Raw genomic sequence first — 23,178 nt, 5'->3', positions numbered from 1 at the left:
AGCTGCACCTGGGCGCCCACTGAAAAATAAACCTTAAAAATCACGAACGTCGGATGATTGCTCCCACACCGAAAGTTCCAGCCAGTCAAGCTCTTGCTTCTTCCCAACGGCCATTGGCAGCACATCTACAGCACCACAGACATCGGGGCTCCGGGCTTTCCCTGATGAACAGGGCTTCGACGTTTACCACCAGCTGCACCTGGGCGCCCACTGAAAAAAAAACCTGAAAAATCACGAACGTCGGACGATTGCTCCCACACCGAAAGTGCCAGCTAATCAAGCTATTGCTGCTATTCAGCGCCCATTGGCAGCGCATCTACAGCACCACAGACATCGGGGCTCCGGGCTTTCCCTGACGAACAGAGCTTCGAATTTTAACTACAGCTGCACCTGGGCGCCCACTGAAAAAAAACCCGAAAAATCACGAACGTCGGACGATTGCTCCCACATCGAAAGTGCCAGCCAGTCAAGTTCTTGCTGCTCCTCACGAGCCATTGGCAGCCCATCTACAGCACCACAGAAATCGGGGCTCCGGGCTTTCCCTGACAAACAGGGCTTCGACGATTACCACCAGCTTCACCTGGGCGCCCACTGAAAAAAAACCCCGATATATCACGAACCTCGGATGATTGCTCCCACACCGAAAGTGCCAGCTAGTCAAGCTCTTGCTGCTCCTCAGCGGCCATTGGCAGTGCAACTACAGCACCACAGACATCGGGGCTCTGGTCTTTCCCTGACCAACAGGGCTTCAATATTTACCACCAGCTGCACCTGGGTGCCCACTGAAAAATATACCTGAAAAATCACGAACGTCGGATGATTGCTCCCACACAGAAATTCCCAGCCAGTCAAGTTCATGCTGCTCGTTACGGGCCATTGGCAGCCCATCTACAGCACCACAGACATCGGGGCTCCGGGCTTTCCCTGACGAACAGGGCTTCGATGTTTACCACCAGCTGCACCTGGGCGCCCACTGAAAAATAAACCTGAAAAATCACGAACGTCGGATGATTGCTCCCACACCGAAAGTGCCAGCCAGTCAAGCTCTTGCTGGTCCACAGCGGCCATTGGCAGCACATCTATAGCACCACAGACATTGGGGCTCCGGGCTTTCCCTGACGAACAGGACTTCGACGTTTACCACCAGCTGCACCTGGTCGCCCACTGAAAGAAAAACCCCGAAAAATCACAAACGTCGGACGATTGCTCCCACACCGAAAGTGCCAGCCAGTCAAGATCTTGCTGCTCCTCACGAGCCATTGGCAGCCCATCTACAGCACCACAGACATCGGGGCTCCGGGCTTTCCCTGACGAACAGGGCTTCGAAGTTTCCCACCAGCTGCACCTGGGCGCCCACTGAAAGAAAAACCCCGAAAAATCGCGAACCTCGGATGATTGCTCCCACACCGAAAGTGCCAGCCAGTCAAGCTCTTCCTGCTCCTCAGCGGCCATTGGCACTGCACCTACAGCACCACAGACATCGGGGCTCTGGGCTTTCCCTGACCAACAGGGCTTCAATATTTACCACTAGCTGCACCTGGGCGCCCACTGAAAAAAAACCCGAAAAATCACGAACGTCGGACGATTGCTCCCACACTTAAAGTGCCAGCCAGTCAAGTTCATGCTGCTCGTTACGGGCCATTGGAAGCCCATCTACAGCACCACAGACATCGGGGCTCCGGGCTTTCCCTGACAAACAGTACTTCGACGTTTACCACCAGCTGCACCTGGGCGCCCACTGAAAAAAACTGCGAAAAATCACGAACGGCCGACGATTGCTCCCACACCGAAAGTGCCAGCCAGTCAAGTTCTTGCTGCTCCTCACGGGCCATTGGCAGCGCATCTACAGCACCACAGACATCGGGGCTCCGGGCTTTCCCTGACGAACAGGGCTTCGAAGTTTACCACCCGCGGCACCTGGACGCCCACTGAAAGAAAAACCCCGAAAAATAACGAACCTCGGACTATTGCTCCCACACCGAAAGTGCCAGCCAGTCAAACACTTGCTGCTCCTCAGCGGCCATTGGCAGCGCATCTACAGCACCACAGACATCGGGGCTCCGGGCTTTCCCTGACGAACAGGGCTTTGACGTTTACCACCAGCTGCACCTGGGCGCCCACTGAAAAATAAACTTGAAAAATCACGAACGTCGGACGATTGCTCCCACACCGAAAGTGCCAGCCAGTCAAGCTCTTGCTGCTCCTAACCGGCCATTGGAAGCGCATCTACAGCACCACAGACTTCGGGGCTCCGGGCTTTCCCTGACGAACAGGGTTTCGACGTTTGCCACCAGCTGCACCTGCGCGCCCACTGAAAAAAAAAACCCAAAAATCATGACCGTCGGATGATTGCTCCCACACCGAAAGTGCCAGCCAGTCAAGCTCTTGCTGCTCCCCAGCAGCCATTGGCAGCGTACCTACAGCACCACAGACATCGGGGCTCCTGGCTTTCCATGACGAACAGGGCTTCGACGTTTACCACCAGCTGTACATGGGCGCCCACTGAAAAAAACACCCCGAAAAATCACGAACGTCGGACTATTGCTCCACACCGAAAGTGCCAGCCAGTCAAGCTCTTGCTGCTCCCCAGCGGCCATTGGCAGCGCATCTACAGCACCACAGACATCGGGGCTCCGGGATTTCACTGACGAATAGGGCTTCGACGTTTACCACCAGCTGCACCTGGGCGCCCACTGAAAGAAAATCCCCGCAAAATCACGAGCGTCAAACGATTGCTCCCACAGCGAAAGTGCCAGCCACTCAAGCCTTTGCCGCTCCTCACCGGCCATTTGCAGAGCATCTACAGCACCACAGACATCGGGGCTCCGGGCTTTCCCTGAAGAACAGGGTTTGGCCTTTCACCACCAGCTGCACCTGGGCGCCCACTGAAAGTAAAACCCCGAAAAATCATTAACGTCGCACAATTACTCCACACCAAAAGTGCCGGCCAGTCAAGCTCTTGCTTCTCCTCCTCTGCCATTGGCAGCGCACCCACAGCAACACAGACGTCGGGGCTCCGGGCTTTCCCTGACGAACAGGGCTTTGACGTTTACCACCAGCTGCACCTGGGCGCCCACTGAAAAATAAACTTGAAAAATCACGAACGTCGGATGATTACTCCCACACCGAAAATGCCAGCCAGTCAAGATCTTGCTGCTAACCAGCAGCCATTGGCAGCGCACCCACAGCAACACAGACGTCGGGGCTCCGGGCTTTCCCTGACGAACAGGGCTTTGACGTTTACCACCAGCTGCACCTGGGCGCCCACTGAAAAAAAACCCCCAAAAATCACGAACGTCGGACGATTGCTCCCACACCGAAAGTGCCAGCCAGGAAAGATCTAGCTGCTCCCCAGCAGCCATTGGCAGCGCATCTACAGCACCACAGACATCAGAGCTCCGGGCTTTCCCTGACGAACAGGGCTTCGACGTTTACCACCAGCTGCACCTGGGCGCCCACTAAAAGAAAAACCCCGAAAAATCACGAACGTTGGACGATTGCTCCCACACCGAAAGTGCCAGCCAGTCAAGCTCTTGCTGATCCTCACCGGCCATTAACCGCGCATCTACAGCACCACAGACATGGGGGCTCCAGGCTTTCCCTGACGAACAGGGCTTCGACGTTTACCACCAGCTGCACCTGGGGGCCCATTCAAAGAAATACCCCGAAAAATCACGAACGTTGGACGATTGCTCCCACACCGAAAGTGCCAGCCAGTCAAGCTCTTGCTGCTCCTCATGGGCCATTGGCAGAGCATCTAAAGCACCACAGAAATCGGGGCTCCGGGCTTTCCCTGACGAACAGGGCTTCGACCTTTACCACCAGCTGCACCTGGGCGCCCACTGAAAATAACCCCGAAAAATCATGAACGTCGGAAGATTACTCCCACACCAAAAGTGCCTGCCAGTCAAGCTCTTGCTTCTCTCCTCTGCCATTGGCAGCGCATCTACAGCACCACAGACATCGGGGCTCCAGGCTTTCCCTGACGAACAGGGCGTCGACGTTTACCACCAGCTGCACCTGGGCGCCCACTGAAAATAAAAACCTGAAATATTACGGACCTCGGATGATTGCTCCCACACCGAAAGTGCCAGCCAGGCAAGATCTTGCTGCTCCCCAGCAGTCATTGGCAGCGCATCTACAGCACCACGGACATCGGGGCTCCGGGCTTTCCCTGATGAACAGGGCTTCGACATTTAATACCAGCTGCACCTGGGCGCCCACTGAAAAAAACCCCCCAAAAATCACGAACGTCGGACGATTGCTCCCACACCGAAAGTGCCAGCCAGTCAAGCTCTTGCTGCTCCCCAGCAGCCATTGGCAGCGCATCTACAGCACCACAGACATCAGGGCTCCGGGCTTTCCCTGACGAACAGGCCTTCGAAGTTTACCAACCGCGGAATCTGGGCGCCCACTGAAAGAAAGTCCCGAAAAATCACGAACCTCGGACGATTGCTCCCACACAGAAAGTGCCAGCCAGTCAAGCTCTTGCTGCTCCCCAGCGGCCATTGGCAGCGCATCTACAGCACCACAGACATCGGGGCTCCGGGCTTTCCCTGACGAACAGGGCTTCGACGTTTAACACCAGCTGCACCTGGGGGCCCACTCAAAGAAATACCCTGAAAAATCAGTAACGTCAGATGATTGCTCCCACACCGAAAGTGCCACCCAGTCAAGCTCTTGCTGCTCCTCATGGGCCATTGGCAGAGCATCTACAGCACCACAGACATAGGGGCTCCGGGCTTTCCCTGACGAACAGGGCTTCGATGTTTACCACCATCTCCACCTGGGGGCCCACTCAAAGAAATACCCCGAAAATCACGAACGTTGGACGATTGCTCCCACACAGAAAGTGCCAGCCAGTCAAGCTCTTGCTGCTCCCCAGCAGCCATTGGCAGCGCATCTACAGCACAACAGACATCGGGGCTCCGGGCTTTCCCTGACGAACAGGGCTTCGACGTTTACCACCAGCTGCACCTGCGCGCCCACTGAAAATAACCCCGAAAAATCATGAACGTCGGACGATTACTCCCACACCAAAAGTGCCGGCCAGTCAAGCTCTTGCTTCTCCTCCTCTGCCATTGGCAGCGCACCTACAGCACCACAGACATCGGGGCTCCAGGCTTTCCCTGACGAACAGGGCTTCGACGTTTACCACCAGCTGCACCTGAGCGCTTACTGAATAAAACTGAGAAAAATGACGACGGTCGGACGATTGCTCCCACACCGAAAGTGCCAGCCCGTCAAGCTCTTGCTGCTCCTCATGGGCCATTGGCAGAGCATCTACAGCACCACAGACATCGGGCCTCCGGGCTTTCCCTGACGAACAGGGCTTCGACGTTTAACACCAGCTCCACCTGGGCGCCCACAAAAAAAAAAACCCTAAAAATCGTGAACATCGGCCGATTGCTCCCACACCGAAACGTTCCAGCCTGCAAAGCTCTTGCTGGTCCCCAGCAGCCATTGGCAGCGCATCTACAGCACCACAGACATCGGGGCTCCGGGCTTTCCCTGACGAACAGGGCTTCGACGTTTACCACCAGCTGCACCTGGGAGCCCACTGAAAATATCCCCGAAAAATCATGAACGTCGGACGATTACTCCCACACCAAAAGTGCCGGCCAGTCAAGCTCTTGCTTCTCCTACTCTGCCATTGGCAGCGCACCTACAGCACCACAGACATCGGGGCTCCAGGCTTTCCCTGACGAACAGGGCTTCGACATCTAATACCAGCTGCACCTGGGGGCCCAAAATCATGACCCCCAAAAATCACGAACGTCGGACGATTGCTCCCACACCGAAAGTGCCAGCCAGTCAAGCTCTTGCTGCTCCCCAGCAGCCATTGGCAGCGCATCTAAAGTACCACAGACATCAGGGCTCCGGGCTTTCCCTGACGAACAGGGCTTCGAAGTTTACCACCCGCGGCACCTGGGCGCCCACTGAAAGAAAAAACCCGAAAAATCACGAACGTCGGACGATTGCTCCCACACCGAAAGTGCCAGCCTGTCAATCTCTTGCTGCTCCTCACCGGCCATTAACAGCGCATCTACAGCACCACAGACATCGGGCTCCGGTCTTTCCCTGACGAACAGGGCTTCGACGTTTAACACCAGCTGCACCTGGGGGTCCACTCAAAGAAATACCCCGAATAATCACGAATGTCGGATGATTGCTCTCACACCGAAAAGTTACAGCCAGTCAAGCTCGTGCTGCTATTCAGCAGCCATTGGCAGCGCATCTACAGCACCACAGACATCGGGGCTCCGGGCTTTCCCTGACGAACAGGGCTTCGACGTTTACCACCAGCTGCACCTGGGCGCTTACTGAAAAATACTGCGAAAAATCAAGAACGTCGGACGATTGCTCCCACACCGAAAGTGCCAGCCAGGCAAGCTCTTGCTGCTCCTCATGGGCCATTGGCAGCACATCTACAGCACCACAGACATCGGGGCTCCGGGCTTTCCCTGATGAACAGGGCTTCGACATTTAATACCAGCTGCACCTGCGTGCCCACTGAAAAAACACCCCCAAAAATCACGAACGTCGGACGATTGCTCCCACACCGAAAGTGCCAGCCAGGCAAGATCTTGCTGCTCCCCAGCAGCCATTGGCAGTGCATCTACAGCACCACAGACATCGGGGCTCCAGGCTTTCCCTGACGAACAGGGCTTCGAAGTTTAACACCAGCTGCACGTGGGGGTCCACTCAAAGAAATACCCTGAAAAATCACGAACGTCGGACGATTGCTCCAACACCGAAAGTGCCAGCCAGTCAAGCTCTTGCTGCTCCACAGCGGCCATTGCCAGCGCATCTACAGCACCACAGACATCGGGGCTCTGGGCGTTCCCTGACGAACAGGGCTTCGACGTTTACCACCAGCTGCACCTGGGCACCCACTGAAAGTAAAACCCCGAAAAATCACGCACCTCGGACGATTGCTCCCACACCGAAAGTGCCACCCAGTCAAGCTCTTGCTGCTCCTCATGGGCCATTGACATAGCATCTACAGCACCACAGACATCGGGGCTCCGGGCTTTCCCTGACGAACAGGGCTTCGACGTTTACCACCAGCTGCACCTGGGCAACCACAGAAAGACATACCCCGAAAAATCATGAACATCGGACGATTGCTCCCACACCGAAAGTGCCAGCCAGTCAAGTTATTGTTGCTCCCCATCGGACATTGGAAGCGCATCTACAGCACCACAGACATCAGTGCTCCGGGCTTTCCCTGACGAACAGAGCTTCGATTTTTAACACCAGCTGCACCTGGGTGCCCACTCAAAGAAATACCCCGAAAAATCACGAACCTCGGACGATTACTCCCACACCGAAAGTGCCAGCCAGTCAAACTCTTGCTGCTCCCCAGCAGCCATTGGCAGCCCATCTACAGCACCACAGACATCGGGGCTCCGGGCTTTCCCTGACGAACAGGGCTTCTACGTTTACCACCAGCTGCACGTGGGCGCCCACTGAAAAAAACCCTGAAAAATCATTAACGTCGGACGATTACTCCCACACCGAAAGTGCCGGCCAGTCAAGCTCTTGCTTCTCTTCCTCTGCCATTGGCAGCACACCTACCGCACCACAGATATCGGGGCACCGGGCTTTCCCTGACGAACAGGGCTTCGACGTTTACCACCAACTGCACCTGGGCACCCACTGAAAGTAAAACCCCGAAAAATCACGAACGTCAGACGATTGCTCCCACACCGAAAGTGCCACCCAGTCAAGCTCTTGCCGCTCCTCACGGGCCATTGGCAGAGCATCTACAGCACCACAGACATCGGGGCTCCGGGCTTTCCCTGACGAACAGGGCTTCGACGTTTACCACCAGCTGCACCTGCGCACCCACTGAAAGAAAAACCACGAAAAATCACGAACGTCCGACGATTGCTCCCACACCGAAAGTGCCAGCCAGTCAAGCTCTTGCTGCTCCCCAGCAGCCATTGGCAGCGCACCTACAGCACCACAGACATCGGGGCTCCGGGCTTTCCCTGACGAACAGGGCTTCGATGTTTACCACCAGATGCACCTGGGCGACAACGGAAAAAAATCCCCGAAAATTCACGAACGTCCGACGATTACTCCCACACCGGAAGTGCCAGCCAGTCAAGCTCTTGCTGCTCCTCAGCAGCCATTGGCAGCGCATCTACAGCACCACAGACATCGGGGCTCCGGGCTTTCCCTGACGAACAGGGCTTCGACGTTTACCACCAGCTGCACCTGGCCGCCCGCTGAAAGTAAAACCCCGAAAAATCACGAACCTTGGACGATTACTCCCACACCGAAAGTGCCAGCCAGTCAAGCTCTTGCCGCTTCTCATGGGCCATTGGCAGAGCATCTACAGCACCACAGACATCGGGGCTCCGGGCTTTCCCTGACGAACAGGGCTTCGACCTTTAATACCAGCTGTACCTGGGCGCCCACTGAAAATAAAACCCTGAAATATCACGGACTTCGGATGATTGCTCCCACACCGAAAAGTGCCAGCCAGTCAAGCTCTTGCTGCTCCCCAGCAGCCATTGGCAGCGCATCTACAGCACCACAGACATCGGGGTTCCGGGCTTTCCCTGACGAACAGGGCTTCGACGTTTACCACCAGCTGCACCTGGGCGCTTACTGAAAAAAACTGCGAACACTCACGAACGTCGGACGATTGCTCCCACACAAGAAGTGCCAGCCAGTCAAGCTCTTGCTGCTCCTCATGGGCCATTGGCAGCACATCTACAGCACCACAGACATCGGGGCTCCGGGCTTTCCCTGATGAACAGGGCTTCGACCTTTAAACACCAGCTGTACCTGGGCGCCCACTGAAAATAAAACCCTGAAATATCACGGACCTCGGATGATTGCTCCCACACCGAAAGTGCCAGCCAGTCAAGCTCTTGCTGCTACCCAGCAGCCATTGGCAGCGCATCTACCGCACCACAGACATCGGGGCTCCAGGCTTTCCCTGACGAACAGGGCTTCGACGTTTAACACCAGCTGCACCTGGGGGCCCACTCAAAGAAATACCCCGAAAATCACGAACGTTGGACGATTGCTCCCACACAGAAAGTGCCAGCCAGTCAAGCTCTTGCTGCTCCCCAGCAGACATTGGCAGCGCATCTACAGCACCACAGACATCGGGGCTCCGGGCTTTCCCTGATGAACAGGGCTTCGACATTTAATACCAGCTGCACCTGCGTGCCCACTGAAAAAACACCCCCAAAAATCACGAACGTCGGACGATTGCTCCCACACCGAAAGTGCCAGCCAGGCAAGATCTTGCTGCTCCCCAGCAGCCATTGGCAGTGCATCTACAGCACCACAGACATCGGGGCTCCAGGCTTTCCCTGACGAACAGGGCTTCGAAATTTAACACCAGCTGCACCTGGGGGTCCACTCAAAGAAATACCCTGAAAAATCACGAACGTCGGACGATTGCTACAACACCGAAAGTGCCAGCCAGTCAAGCTCTTGCTGCTCCTCACCGGCCATTGGCAGCGCATCTACAGCACCACAGACATCGGGGCTCCGGGCTTTCCCTGACGAACAGGGCTTCGATGTTTACCACCAGATGCACCTGGGCGCCCACTGAAAGAAATACCCTGAAAAATCACGAACGTCGGACGATATCTCCCACACCGAAAGTGCCAGCCAGTCAAGCTCTTGCTGCTCCACAGCGGCCATTGCCAGCGCATCTACAGCACCGCAGACATCGGGGCTCTGGGCTTTCCCTGACGAACAGGGCTTCGACGTTTACCACCAGCTGCACCTGGGCACCCACTGAAAGTAAAACCCCGAAAAATCACGCACCTCGGACGATTGCTCCCACACCGAAAATGCCAGCCAGTCAAGCTCTTGCTGCTCCTCATGGGCCATTGACATAGCATCTACAGCACCACAGACATCGGGGCTCCGGGCTTTCCCTGACGAACAGGGCTTCGACGTTTACCACCAGCTGCACCTGGGCAACCACAGAAAGACATACCCCGAAAAATCATGTACATCGGACGATTGCTCCCACACCGAAAGTGCCAGCCAGTCAAGTTATTGTTGCTCCCCAGCGGACATTGGAAGCGCATCTACAGCACCACAGACATCAGTGCTCCGGGCTTTCCCTGACGAACAGAGCTTCGTTTTTTAACACCAGCTGCACCTGGGTGCCCACTCAAAGAAATACCCCGAAAAATCACGAACCTCGGACGATTACTCCCACACCGAAAGTGCCAGCCAGTCAAGCTCTTGCTGCTCCTCAGCAGCCATTGGCAGCGCATCTACAGCACCACAGACATCGGGGCTCCGGGCTTTCCCTGACGAACAGGGCTTCGACGTTTACCACCAGCTGCACCTGGCCGCCCGCTGAAAGTAAAACCCCGAAAAATCACGAACCTTGGACGATTACTCCCACACCGAAAGTGCCAGCCAGTCAAGCTCTTGCCGCTCCTCATGGGCCATTGGCAGAGCATCTACAGCACCACAGACATCGGGGCTCCGGGCTTTCCCTGACGAACAGGGCTTCGACCTTTAATACCAGCTGTACCTGGGCGCCCACTGAAAATAAAACCCTGAAATATCACGGACCTCGGATGATTGCTCCCACACCGAAAAGTGCCAGCCAGTCAAGCTCTTGCTGCTCCCCAGCAGCCATTGGCAGCGCATCTACAGCACCACAGACATCGGGGTTCCGGGCTTTCCCTGACGAACAGGGCTTCGACGTTTACCACCAGCTGCACCTGGGCGCTTACTGAAAAAAACTGCGAACACTCACGAACGTCGGACGATTGCTCCCACACAAGAAGTGCCAGCCAGTCAAGCTCTTGCTGCTCCTCATGGGCCATTGGCAGCACATCTACAGCACCACAGACATCGGGGCTCCGGGCTTTCCCTGATGAACAGGGCTTCGACCTTTAAACACCAGCTGTACCTGGGCGCCCACTGAAAATAAAACCCTGAAATATCACGGACCTCGGATGATTGCTCCCACACCGAAAGTGCCAGCCAGTCAAGCTCTTGCTGCTACCCAGCAGCCATTGGCAGCGCATCTACCGCACCACAGACATCGGGGCTCCAGGCTTTCCCTGACGAACAGGGCTTCGACGTTTAACACCAGCTGCACCTGGGGGCCCACTCAAAGAAATACCCCGAAAATCACGAACGTTGGACGATTGCTCCCACACAGAAAGTGCCAGCCAGTCAAGCTCTTGCTGCTCCCCAGCAGACATTGGCAGCGCATCTACAGCACAACAGACATCGGGGCTCCGCGCTTTCCCTGACGAACAGGGCTTCGACGTTTACCACCAGCTGCACCTGCGCGCCCACTGAAAATAACCCCGAAAAATCATGAACGTCGGACGATTACTCCTACACCAAAAGTGCCGGCCAGTCAAGCTCTTGCTTCTCCTCCTCTGCCATTGGCAGCGCACCTACAGCACCACAGATATCGGGGCTCCAGGCTTTCCCTGACGAACAGGGCTTCAACGTTTACCACCAGCTGCACCTGAGCGCTTACTGAATAAAACTGAGAAAAATGACGACGGTCGGACGATTGCTCCCACACCGAAAGTGCCAGCCCGTCAAGCTCTTGCTGCTCCTCATGGGCCATTGGCAGAGCATCTACAGCACCACAGACATCGGGGCTCCGGGCTTTCCCTGACGAACAGGGCTTCGACGTTTACCACCAGCTGCACCTGGGAGCCCACTGAAAATAGCCCCGAAAAATCATGAACGTCGGACGATTACTCCCACACCAAAAGTGCCGGCCAGTCAAGCTCTTGCTTCTCCTACTCTGCCATTGGCAGCGCACCTACAGCACCACAGACATCGGGGCTCCAGGCTTTCCCTGACGAACAGGGCTTCGACATCTAATAGCAGCTGCACCTGGGGGCCCAAAATCATGACCCCCAAAAGTCACGAACGTCGGACGATTGCTCCCACACCGAAAGTGCCAGCCAGTCAAGCTCTTGCTGCTCCCCAGCAGCCATTGGCAGCGCATCTAAAGTACCACAGACATCAGGGCTCCGGGCTTTCCCTGACGAACAGGGCTTCGAAGTTTACCACCCGCGGCACCTGGGCGCCCACTGAAAGAAAAAACCCGAAAAATCACGAACGTCGGACGATTGCTCCCACACCGAAAGTGCCAGCCTGTCAATCTCTTGCTGCTCCTCACCGGCCATTAACAGCGCATCTACAGCACCACAGACATCAGGGCTCCGGGCTTTCCCTGACGAACAGGGCTTCGACATTTACCACCAGCTGTACGTGGGCGCCCACTGAAAATAAAACCGTGAAATATCACGGACCTTGGATGATTTCTCCCACACCGAAAGTGCCAGACAGTCAAGCTATTGCTGCTCCCCAGCAGCCATTGGCAGCGCATCTTCAGCACCACAGACATCGGGCTCCGGTCTTTCCCTGACGAACAGGGCTTCGACGTTTAACACCAGCTGCACCTGGGGGTCCACTCAATGAAATACCCCGAATAATCACGAATGTCGGATGATTGCTCTCACACCGAAAAGTTACAGCCAGTCAAGCTCGTGCTGCTATTCAGCAGCCATTGGCAGCGCATCTACAGCACCACAGACATCGGGGCTCCGGGCTTTCCCTGACGAACAGGGCTTCGACGTTTACCACCAGCTGCACTTGGGCGCTTACTGAAAAAAACTGCGAAAAATCAAGAACGTCGGACGATTGCTCCCACACCGAAAGTGCCAGCCAGGCAAGCTCTTGCTGCTCCTCATGGGCCATTGGCAGCACATCTACAGCACCACAGACATCAGGGCTCCGGGCTTTCCCTGATGAACAGGGCTTCGACATTTAATACCAGCTGCACCTGCGTGCCCACTGAAAAAACACCCCCAAAAATCACGAACGTCGGACGATTGCTCCCACACCGAAAGTGCCAGCCAGGCAAGATCTTGCTGCTCCCCAGCAGCCATTGGCAGTGCATCTACAGCACCACAGACATCGGGGCTCCAGGCTTTCCCTGACGAACAGGGCTTCGAAGTTTAACACCAGCTGCACCTGGGGGTCCACTCAAAGAAATACCCTGAAAAATCACGAACGTCGGACGATTGCTACAACACCGAAAGTGCCAGCCAGTCAAGCTCTTGCTGCTCCTCACCGGCCATTGGCAGCGCATCTACAGCACCACAGACATCGGGGCTCCGGGCTTTCCCTGACGAACAGGGCTTCGATGTTTACCACCAGATGCACCTGGGCGCCCACTGAAAGAAATACCCTGAAAAATCACGAACGTCGGACGATATCTCCCACACCGAAAGTGCCAGCCAGTCAAGCTCTTGCTGCTCCACAGCGGCCATTGCCAGCGCATCTACAGCACCGCAGACATCGGGGCTCTGGGCTTTCCCTGACGAACAGGGCTTCGACGTTTACCACCAGCTGCACCTGGGCACCCACTGAAAGTAAAACCCCGAAAAATCACGCACCTCGGACGATTGCTCCCACACCGAAAGTGCCAGCCAGTCAAGCTCTTGCTGCTCCTCATGGGCCATTGACATAGCATCTACAGCACCACAGACATCGGGGCTCCGGGCTTTCCCTGACGAACAGGGCTTCGACGTTTACCACCAGCTGCACCTGGGCAACCACAGAAAGACATACCCCGAAAAATCATGAACATCGGACGATTGCTCCCACACCGAAAGTGCCAGCCAGTCAAGTTATTGTTGCTCCCCAGCGGACATTGGAAGCGCATCTACAGCACCACAGACATCAGTGCTCCGGGCTTTCCCTGACGAACAGAGCTTCGTTTTTTGACACCAGCTGCACCTGGGTGCCCACTCAAAGAAATACCCCGAAAAATCACGAACCTCGGACGATTACTCCCACACCGAAAGTGCCAGCCAGTCAAACTCTTGCTGCTCCCCAGCAGCCATTGGCAGCGCATCTACAGCACCACAGACATCGGGGCTCCGGGATTTCACTGACGAACAGGGCTTCTACGTTTACCACCAGCTGCACCTGGGCGCCCACTGAAAAAAACCCTGAAAAATCATTAACGTCGGACGATTACTCCCACACCGAAAGTGCCGGCCAGTCAAGCTCTTGCTTCTCTTCCTCTGCCATTGGCAGCACACCTACCGCACCACAGATATCGGGGCACCGGGCTTTCCCTGACAAACAGGGCTTCGACGTTTACCACCAACTGCACCTGGGCACCCACTGAAAGTAAAACCCCGAAAAATCACGAACGTCAGACGATTGCTCCCACACCGAAAGTGCCACCCAGTCAAGCTCTTGCCGCTCCTCACGGGCCATTGGCAGAGCATCTACAGCACCACAGACATCGGGGCTCCGGGCTTTCCCTGACGAACAGGGCTTCGACGTTTACCACCAGCTGCACCTGCGCACCCACTGAAAGAAAAACCACGAAAAATCACGAACGTCCGACGATTGCTCCCACACCGAAAGTGCCAGCCAGTCAAGCTCTTGCTGCTCCCCAGCAGCCATTGGCAGCGCACCTACAGCACCACAGACATCGGGGCTCCGGGCTTTCCCTGACGAACAGGGCTTCGATGTTTACCACCAGCTGCACCTGGGCGACAACGGAAAAAAATCCCCGAAAATTCACGAACGTCCGACGATTACTCCCACACCGAAACTGCGAGCCAGTCAAGCTCTTGCTGCTCCTCAGCAGCCATTGGCAGCGCATCTACAGCACCACAGACATCGGGGCTCCGGGCTTTCCCTGACGAACAGGGCTTCGACGTTTACCACCAGCTGCACCTGGGAGCCCACTGAAAATAGCCCCGAAAAATCATGAACGTCGGACGATTACTCCCACACCAAAAGTGCCGGCCAGTCAAGCTCTTGCTTCTCCTACTCTGCCATTGGCAGCGCACCTACAGCACCACAGACATCGGGGCTCCAGGCTTTCCCTGACGAACAGGGCTTCGACATCTAATAACAGCTGCACCTGGGGGCCCAAAATCATGACCCCCAAAAGTCACGAACGTCGGACGATTGCTCCCACACCGAAAGTGCCAGCCAGTCAAGCTCTTGCTGCTCCCCAGCAGCCATTGGCAGCGCATCTAAAGTACCACAGACATCAGGGCTCCGGGCTTTCCCTGACGAACAGGGCTTCGAAGTTTACCACCCGCGGCACCTGGGCGCCCACTGAAAGAAAAAACCCGAAAAATCACGAACGTCGGACGATTGCTCCCACACCGAAAGTGCCAGCCTGTCAATCTCTTGCTGCTCCTCACCGGCCATTAACAGCGCATCTACAGCACCACAGACATCAGGGCTCCGGGCTTTCCCTGACGAACAGGGCTTCGACATTTACCACCAGCTGTACGTGGGCGCCCACTGAAAATAAAACCGTGAAATATCACGGACCTTGGATGATTTCTCCCACACCGAAAGTGCCAGACAGTCAAGCTATTGCTGCTCCCCAGCAGCCATTGGCAGCGCATCTTCAGCACCACAGACATCGGGCTCCGGTCTTTCCCTGACGAACAGGGCTTCGACGTTTAACACCAGCTGCACCTGGGGGTCCACTCAATGAAATACCCCGAATACTCACGAATGTCGGATGATTGCTCTCACACCGAAAAGTTACAGCCAGTCAAGCTCGTGCTGCTATTCAGCAGCCATTGGCAGCGCATCTACAGCACCACAGACATCGGGGCTCCGGGCTTTCCCTGACGAACAGGGCTTCGACGTTTACCACCAGCTGCACTTGGGCGCTTACTGAAAAAAACTGCGAAAAATCAAGAACGTCGGACGATTGCTCCCACACCGAAAGTGCCAGCCAGGCAAGCTCTTGCTGCTCCTCATGGGCCATTGGCAGCACATCTACAGCACCACAGACATCAGGGCTCCGGGCTTTCCCTGATGAACAGGGCTTCGACATTTAATACCAGCTGCACCTGCGTGCCCACTGAAAAAACACCCCCAAAAATCACGAACGTCGGACGATTGCTCCCACACCGAAAGTGCCAGCCAGGCAAGATCTTGCTGCTCCCCAGCAGCCATTGGCAGTGCATCTACAGCACCACAGACATCGGGGCTCCAGGCTTTCCCTGACGAACAGGGCTTCGAAGTTTAACACCAGCTGCACCTGGGGGTCCACTCAAAGAAATACCCTGAAAAATCACGAACGTCGGACGATTGCTACAACACCGAAAGTGCCAGCCAGTCAAGCTCTTGCTGCTCCTCACCGGCCATTGGCAGCGCATCTACAGCACCACAGACATCGGGGCTCCGGGCTTTCCCTGACGAACAGGGCTTCGATGTTTACCACCAGATGCACCTGGGCGCCCACTGAAAGAAATACCCTGAAAAATCACGAACGTCGGACGATATCTCCCACACCGAAAGTGCCAGCCAGTCAAGCTCTTGCTGCTCCACAGCGGCCATTGCCAGCGCATCTACAGCACCGCAGACATCGGGGCTCTGGGCTTTCCCTGACGAACAGGGCTTCGACGTTTACCACCAGCTGCACCTGGGCACCCACTGAAAGTAAAACCCCGAAAAATCACGCACCTCGGACGATTGCTCCCACACCGAAAGTGCCAGCCAGTCAAGCTCTTGCTGCTCCTCATGGGCCATTGACATAGCATCTACAGCACCACAGACATCGGGGCTCCGGGCTTTCCCTGACGAACAGGGCTTCGACGTTTACCACCAGCTGCACCTGGGCAACCACAGAAAGACATACCCCGAAAAATCATGAACATCGGACGATTGCTCCCACACCAAAAGTGCCAGCCAGTCAAGTTATTGTTGCTCCCCAGCGGACATTGGAAGCGCATCTACAGCACCACAGACATCAGTGCTCCGGGCTTTCCCTGACGAACAGAGCTTCGTTTTTTAACACCAGCTGCACCTGGGTGCCCACTCAAAGAAATACCCCGAAAAATCACGAACCTCGGACGATTACTCCCACACCGAAAGTGCCAGCCAGTCAAACTCTTGCTGCTCCCCAGCAGCCATTGGCAGCGCATCTACAGCACCACAGACATCGGGGCTCCGGGATTTCACTGACGAACAGGGCTTCTACGTTTACCACCAGCTGCACCTGGGCGCCCACTGAAAAAAACCCTGAAAAATCATTAACGTCGGACGATTACTCCCACACCGAAAGTGCCGGCCAGTCAAGCTCTTGCTTCTCTTCCTCTGCCATTGGCAGCACACCTACCGCACCACAGATATCGGGGCACCGGGCTTTCCCTGACGAACAGGGCTTCGACGTTTACCACCAACTGCACCTGGGCACCCACTGAAAGTAAAACCCCGAAAAATCACGAACGTCAGACGATTGCTCCCACACCGAAAGTGCCACCCAGTCAAGCTCTTGCCGCTCCTCACGGGCCATTGGCAGAGCATCTACAGCACCACAGACATCGGGGCTCCGGGCTTTCCCTGACGAACAGGGCTTCGACGTTTACCACCAGCTGCACCTGCGCACCCACTGAAAGAAAAACCACGAAAAATCACGAACGTCCGACGATTGCTCCCACACCGAAAGTGCCAGCCAGTCAAGCTCTTGCTGCTCCCCAGCAGCCATTGGCAGCGCACCTACAGCACCACAGACATCGGGGCTCCGGGCTTTCCATGACGAACAGGGCTTCGATGTTTACCACCAGCTGCACCTGGGCGACAACGGAAAAAAATCCCCGAAAATTCACGAACGTCCGACGATTACTCCCACACCGAAAGTGCGAGCCAGTCAAGCTCTTGCTGCTCCTCAGCAGCCATTGGCAGCGCATCTACAGCACCACAGACATCGGGGCTCCGGGCTTTCCCTGACGAACAGGGCTTCGACGTTTACCACCAGCTGCACCTGGCCGCCCGCTGAAAGTAAAACCCCGAAAAATCACGAACCTTGGACGATTACTCCCACACCGAAAGTGCCAGCCAGTCAAGCTCTTGCCGCTCCTCATGGGCCATTGGCAGAGCATCTACAGCACCACAGACATCGGGGCTCCGGGCTTTCCCTGACGAACAGGGCTTCGACCTTTAATACCAGCTGTACCTGGGCGCCCACTGAAAATAAAACCCTGAAATATCACGGACCTCGGATGATTGCTCCCACACCGAAAAGTGCCAGCCAGTCAAGCTCTTGCTGCTCCCCAGCAGCCATTGGCAGCGCATCTACAGCACCACAGACATCGGGGTTCCGGGCTTTCCCTGACGAACAGGGCTTCGACGTTTACCACCAGCTGCACCTGGGCGCTTACTGAAAAAAACTGCGAACACTCACGAACGTCGGACGATTGCTCCCACACAAGAAGTGCCAGCCAGTCAAGCTCTTGCTGCTCCTCATGGGCCATTGGCAGCACATCTACAGCACCACAGACATCGGTGCTCCGGGCTTTCCCTGATGAACAGGGCTTCGACCTTTAAACACCAGCTGTACGTGGGCGCCCACTGAAAACAAAACCCTGAAATATCACTGACCTCGGATGATTGCTCCCACACCGAAAGTGCCAGCCAGTCAAGCTCTTGCTGCTCCTCACGAGCCATTGGCAGGGCATCTACAGCACCACAGACATCGGGGCTTCGGGCTTTCCCTGACGAACAGGGCTTCGACTTTTATCACCAGCTGCACCTGGGCGCACACTGAAAGAAATACCCCGAAAAATCACGAACGTCGGACGATTGCTCCCACACCGAAAGTGCCAGCCAGTCAAGCTCTTGCTGCTCTTCATGGGCCATTGGCAGAGCATCTACAGCACCACAGACATCGGGGCTCCGGGCTTTCCCTGACGAACAGGGCTTCGACGTTTACCACCAGCTGCACCTGAGCGCCCACTGAAAGAAATAACCCAAAAAATCACGAACGTCCGACGATTGCTCCCACACCTAAAGTGCCAGCCAGTCAAGCTCTTGCTGCTCCTCAGCGGCCATTGGCACCGCATCTACAGCTCCACAGACATCAAGGCTCCGGGCTTTCCCTGACGAACAGGGCTTTGACATTTACCACCAGCTGCACCTGGGCGCCCACTGAAAAATAAACTTGAAAAATCATGAAAGTCGGACGATTGCTCCCACACCGAAAGTGCCAGCCAGTCAAGCTCTTGCTGCTCCTCACAGGCCATTGGCAGTGCATCTACAGCACCACAGAGATCGGGGCTCCGGGCTTTCCCTGACCAACAGGGCTTCGACATTTAATACCAGCTGCACCTGGGCACCCACTGAAAAAAAAAAACCCAAAAATCACGAACGTCGGATGATTACTCCCACACAGAAAGTGCCAGCCAGTCAAGATCTTGCTGATCCCCAGCAGCCATTGCCAGCGCATCTACAGCACCACAGACATTGGGGCTCCGGGCTTTCCCTGACGAACAGGGCTTCGACGTTTACGACCAGCTGCACCTCGGCGCCCACTGAAAAATAAACTTGAAAAATCACGAATGTCGGATGATTGCTCCCACACCGAAAGTGCCAGCCAGTCAAGCTCTTGCTGCTCCTCATGGGCCATTGGCAGCGCATCTACAGCACCACAGACATCAGGGCTCCGGGCTTTCCCTGATGAACAGGGCTTCGACATATAATACCAGCTGCACCTGGTCGCCCACTGAAAATAACCCCGAAAAATCATGAACGTCGGACGATTACTCCCACACCAAAAGTGCCAGCCAGTCAAGCTCTTGCTTCTCCTCCTCTGCCATTGGCAGCGCATCTACAGCACCACAGACATCGGGGCTCCGGGCTTTCCCTGACGAACAGGGCTTCGACGTTTACCACCAGCTGCACCTGCGCACCCACTGAAAGAAAAACCACGAAAAATCACGAACGTCGGACGATTGCTCCCACACCGAAAGTGACAGCCAGTCAAGCTCTTGCTGCTCCTCAGGGGCCATTGGCAGAGCATCTACAGCACAACAGACATCGGGGCTCCTAACTTTCCCTGATGAACAGGGCTTCGATATTTCCCACCAGCTGCACCTGGGCGCCCACTGAAAATAAACTTCAAAAAGCACAAACGTCAAACGATTGCTCCAACACTGAAAGTGCCAGCCAGTCAAGTTCTTGCTGCTCCTCACGGGACATTGGCAGCCCATCTACAGCACCACAGACATCGGGGCTCCGGGCTTTCCCTGACGAACAGAGCTTCGATGTTTACCACCAGCTGCACCTGGGCGCACACTGAAAAAAAAACACGAAAAATCACGAACGTCCGACGATTGCTGCCACACCGAAATTGCCAGGCAGTCAAGCTCTTGCTGCTCCTAACCGGCCATTGGCAGAGCATCTACAGCACAACAGACATCGGGGCTCCTAACTTTCCCTGATGAACAGGGCTTCGATATTTCCCACCAGCTGAACGTGGGCGACCATTGAATAAAAAACGCCAAAAATCACGAACGTCGGACGATTGCTCCCACACCGAAAGTGCCAGCCAGGCAAGATCTTGCTGCTCCTCATGGGCCATTGGCAGAGCATCTACAGCACCACAGACATCGGGGCTCCGGGCTTTCCCTGACGAACAGGGCTTCGATGTTTACCACCAGATGCACCTGGGCACCCACTGAAAGAAATACCCTGAAAAATCACGAACGTCGGACGATTGCTCCCACACCGAAAGTGCCAGCCAGTCAAGCTCTTGCTGCTCCACAGCGGCCATTGGCAGCGCATCTACAGCACCACAGACATCGGGGCTCCGGGCTTTCCCTGACGAACAGGGCTTCGACGTTTACCACCAGCTGCACCTGGGCACCCACTGAAAGTAAAACCCCGAAAAATCACGCACCTCGGACGATTGCTCCCACACCGAAAGTGCCAGCCAGTCAAGCTCTTGCTGCTCCTCATGGGCCATTGGCATAGCATCTACAGCACCACAGACATCGGGGCTCCGGGCTTTCCCTGACGAACAGGGCTTCGACGTTTACCACCAGCTGCACCTGGGCAACCACAGAAAGAAATACCCCGAAAAATCACGAACCTCGGACGATTACTCCCACACTGAAAGTGCCAGCCAGTCAAGCTGTTGCTTCTCCCCAGCAGCCATTGGCAGCGCATCTTCAGCACCACAGACATCGGGCTCCGGGCTTTCCCTGATGAACAGGGCTTCTACGTTTACCACCAGCTGCACCTGGGCGCCCACTGAAAATAACCCCGAAAAATCATTAACGTCGGACGATTGCTCCCACACCGAAAGTGCCAGCCAGTCAAGCTCTTGCTTCTATTCCTCTGCCATTGGCAGGACACATACCGCACCACAGACATCGGGGAACCGGGCTTTCCATAATGAACAGAGCTTCGATGTTTAACACCAGCTGCACCTGGGCGCCCACTGAAAGATATAACCCGAAAAATCACGGACCTCGGACAATTGCTCCCACACTGAAAGTGCCAGCCAGTCAAGCTCTTGCTGCTCCCCAGCAGCCATTGGCAGCGCATCTACAGCACCGCAGACATCGGGGCTCCGGGCTTTCCCTGACGAACAGGGCTTCGACCTTTACCACCAGATGCACCTGGGCGCCCACTAAAAGAAAAACCCCGAAAAATCACGAACGTTAGACGATTGCTCCCACACCGAAAGTGCCAGCCAGTCAAGCTCTTGCTGATCCTCACCGGACATTAACCGCGCATCTACAGCACCACAGACATGGGGGCTCCGGGCTTTCCCTGACGAACAGGGCTTCGACGTTTACCACCAGCTGCACCTGGGGGCCCACTCAAAGAAATACCCCGAAAAATCACGAACGTCGGATGATTGCTCCCACACCGAAAGTGCCAGCCAGTCAAGCTCTTGCTGCTCCTCATGGGCCATTGGCAGAGCATCTAAAGCACCACAGACATCGGGGCTCCGGGCTTTCCCTGATGAACAGGGCTTCGACATTTAATACCAGCTGCACCTGGGCGCCCACTGAAAAAAACCCCCCAAAAATCAGGAACGTCGGACGATTGCTCCCACACCGAAAGTGCCAGCCAGTCAAGCTCTTGCTGCTCCCCAGCAGCCATTGGCAGCGCATCTACAGCACCACAGACATCAGGGCTCCGGGCTTTCCCTGACGAACAGGGCTTCGACGTTTACCACCAGCTGCACCTGGGCGCTTACTGAAAAAAACAGCGAAAAATCAAGAACGTCGGACGATTGCTCCCACACCGAAAGTGCCAGCCAGTCAAGCTCTTGCTGCTCCTCATGGGCCATTGGCAGCACATCTACAGCACCACAGACATCGGGGCTCCGGGCTTTCCCTGATGAACAGGTCTTCGACATTTAATACCAGCTGCACCTGCGTGCCCACTGAAAAAACACCCCCAAAAATCACGAACGTCGGACGATTGCTCCCACACCGAAACTGCCAGCCAGGCAAGATCTTGCTGCTCCCCAGCAGCCATTGGCAGTGCATCTACAGCACCACAGACATCGGGGCTCCAGGCTTTCCCTGACGAACAGGGCTTCGAAGTTTAACACCAGCTGCACCTGGGGGTCCACTCAAAGAAATACCCTGAAAAATCACAAACGTCGGACGATTGCTCCAACACCGAAAGTGCCAGCCAGTCAAGCTCTTCCTGCTCCTCACCGGCCATTGGCAGCGCATCTACAGCACCACAGACATCGGGGCTCCGGGCTTTCCCTGACGAACAGGGCTTCGATGTTTACCACCAGATGCACCTGGGCGCCCACTGAAAGAAATACCCTGAAAAATCACGAACGTCGGACGATATCTCCCACACCGAAAGTGCCAGCCAGTCAAGCTCTTGCTGCTCCACACCGGCCATTGCCAGCGCATCTACAGCACCACAGACATCGGGGCTCTGGGCTTTCCCTGACGAACAGGGCTTCGACGTTTACCACCAGCTGCACCTGGGCACCCACTGAAAGTAAAACCCCGAAAAATCACGCACCTCGGACGATTGCTCCCACACCGAAAGTGCCAGCCAGTCAAGCTCTTGCTGCTACCCAGCAGCCATTGGCAGCGCATCTACAGCACCACAGACATCGGGGCTCCATCTTTCCCTGACGAACAGGGCTTCGACGTTTAACACCAGCTGCACCTGGGGGTCCACTCAAAGAAATACCCTGAAAAATCACGAACGTCGGACGATTGCTCCCACACCGAAAGTGCCAGCCAGTCAAGCTCTTGCTGCTCCTCAGTGGCCATTGGCAGGGCATCTACAGCACCACAGACATCGGGGCTTCGGGCTTTCCCTGACGAACAGGGCTTCGACTTTTATCACCAGCTGCACCTGGGCGCACACTGAAAGAAA

The sequence above is a fragment of the Chlamydotis macqueenii genome, chromosome 5, assembly GCF_036417535.1.
Source record: "Chlamydotis macqueenii isolate bChlMac1 chromosome 5, bChlMac1.mat, whole genome shotgun sequence".
Classification (NCBI taxonomy): Eukaryota; Metazoa; Chordata; class Aves; order Otidiformes; family Otididae; genus Chlamydotis; species Chlamydotis macqueenii.
This window is presented reverse-complemented; position numbering follows the sequence as displayed.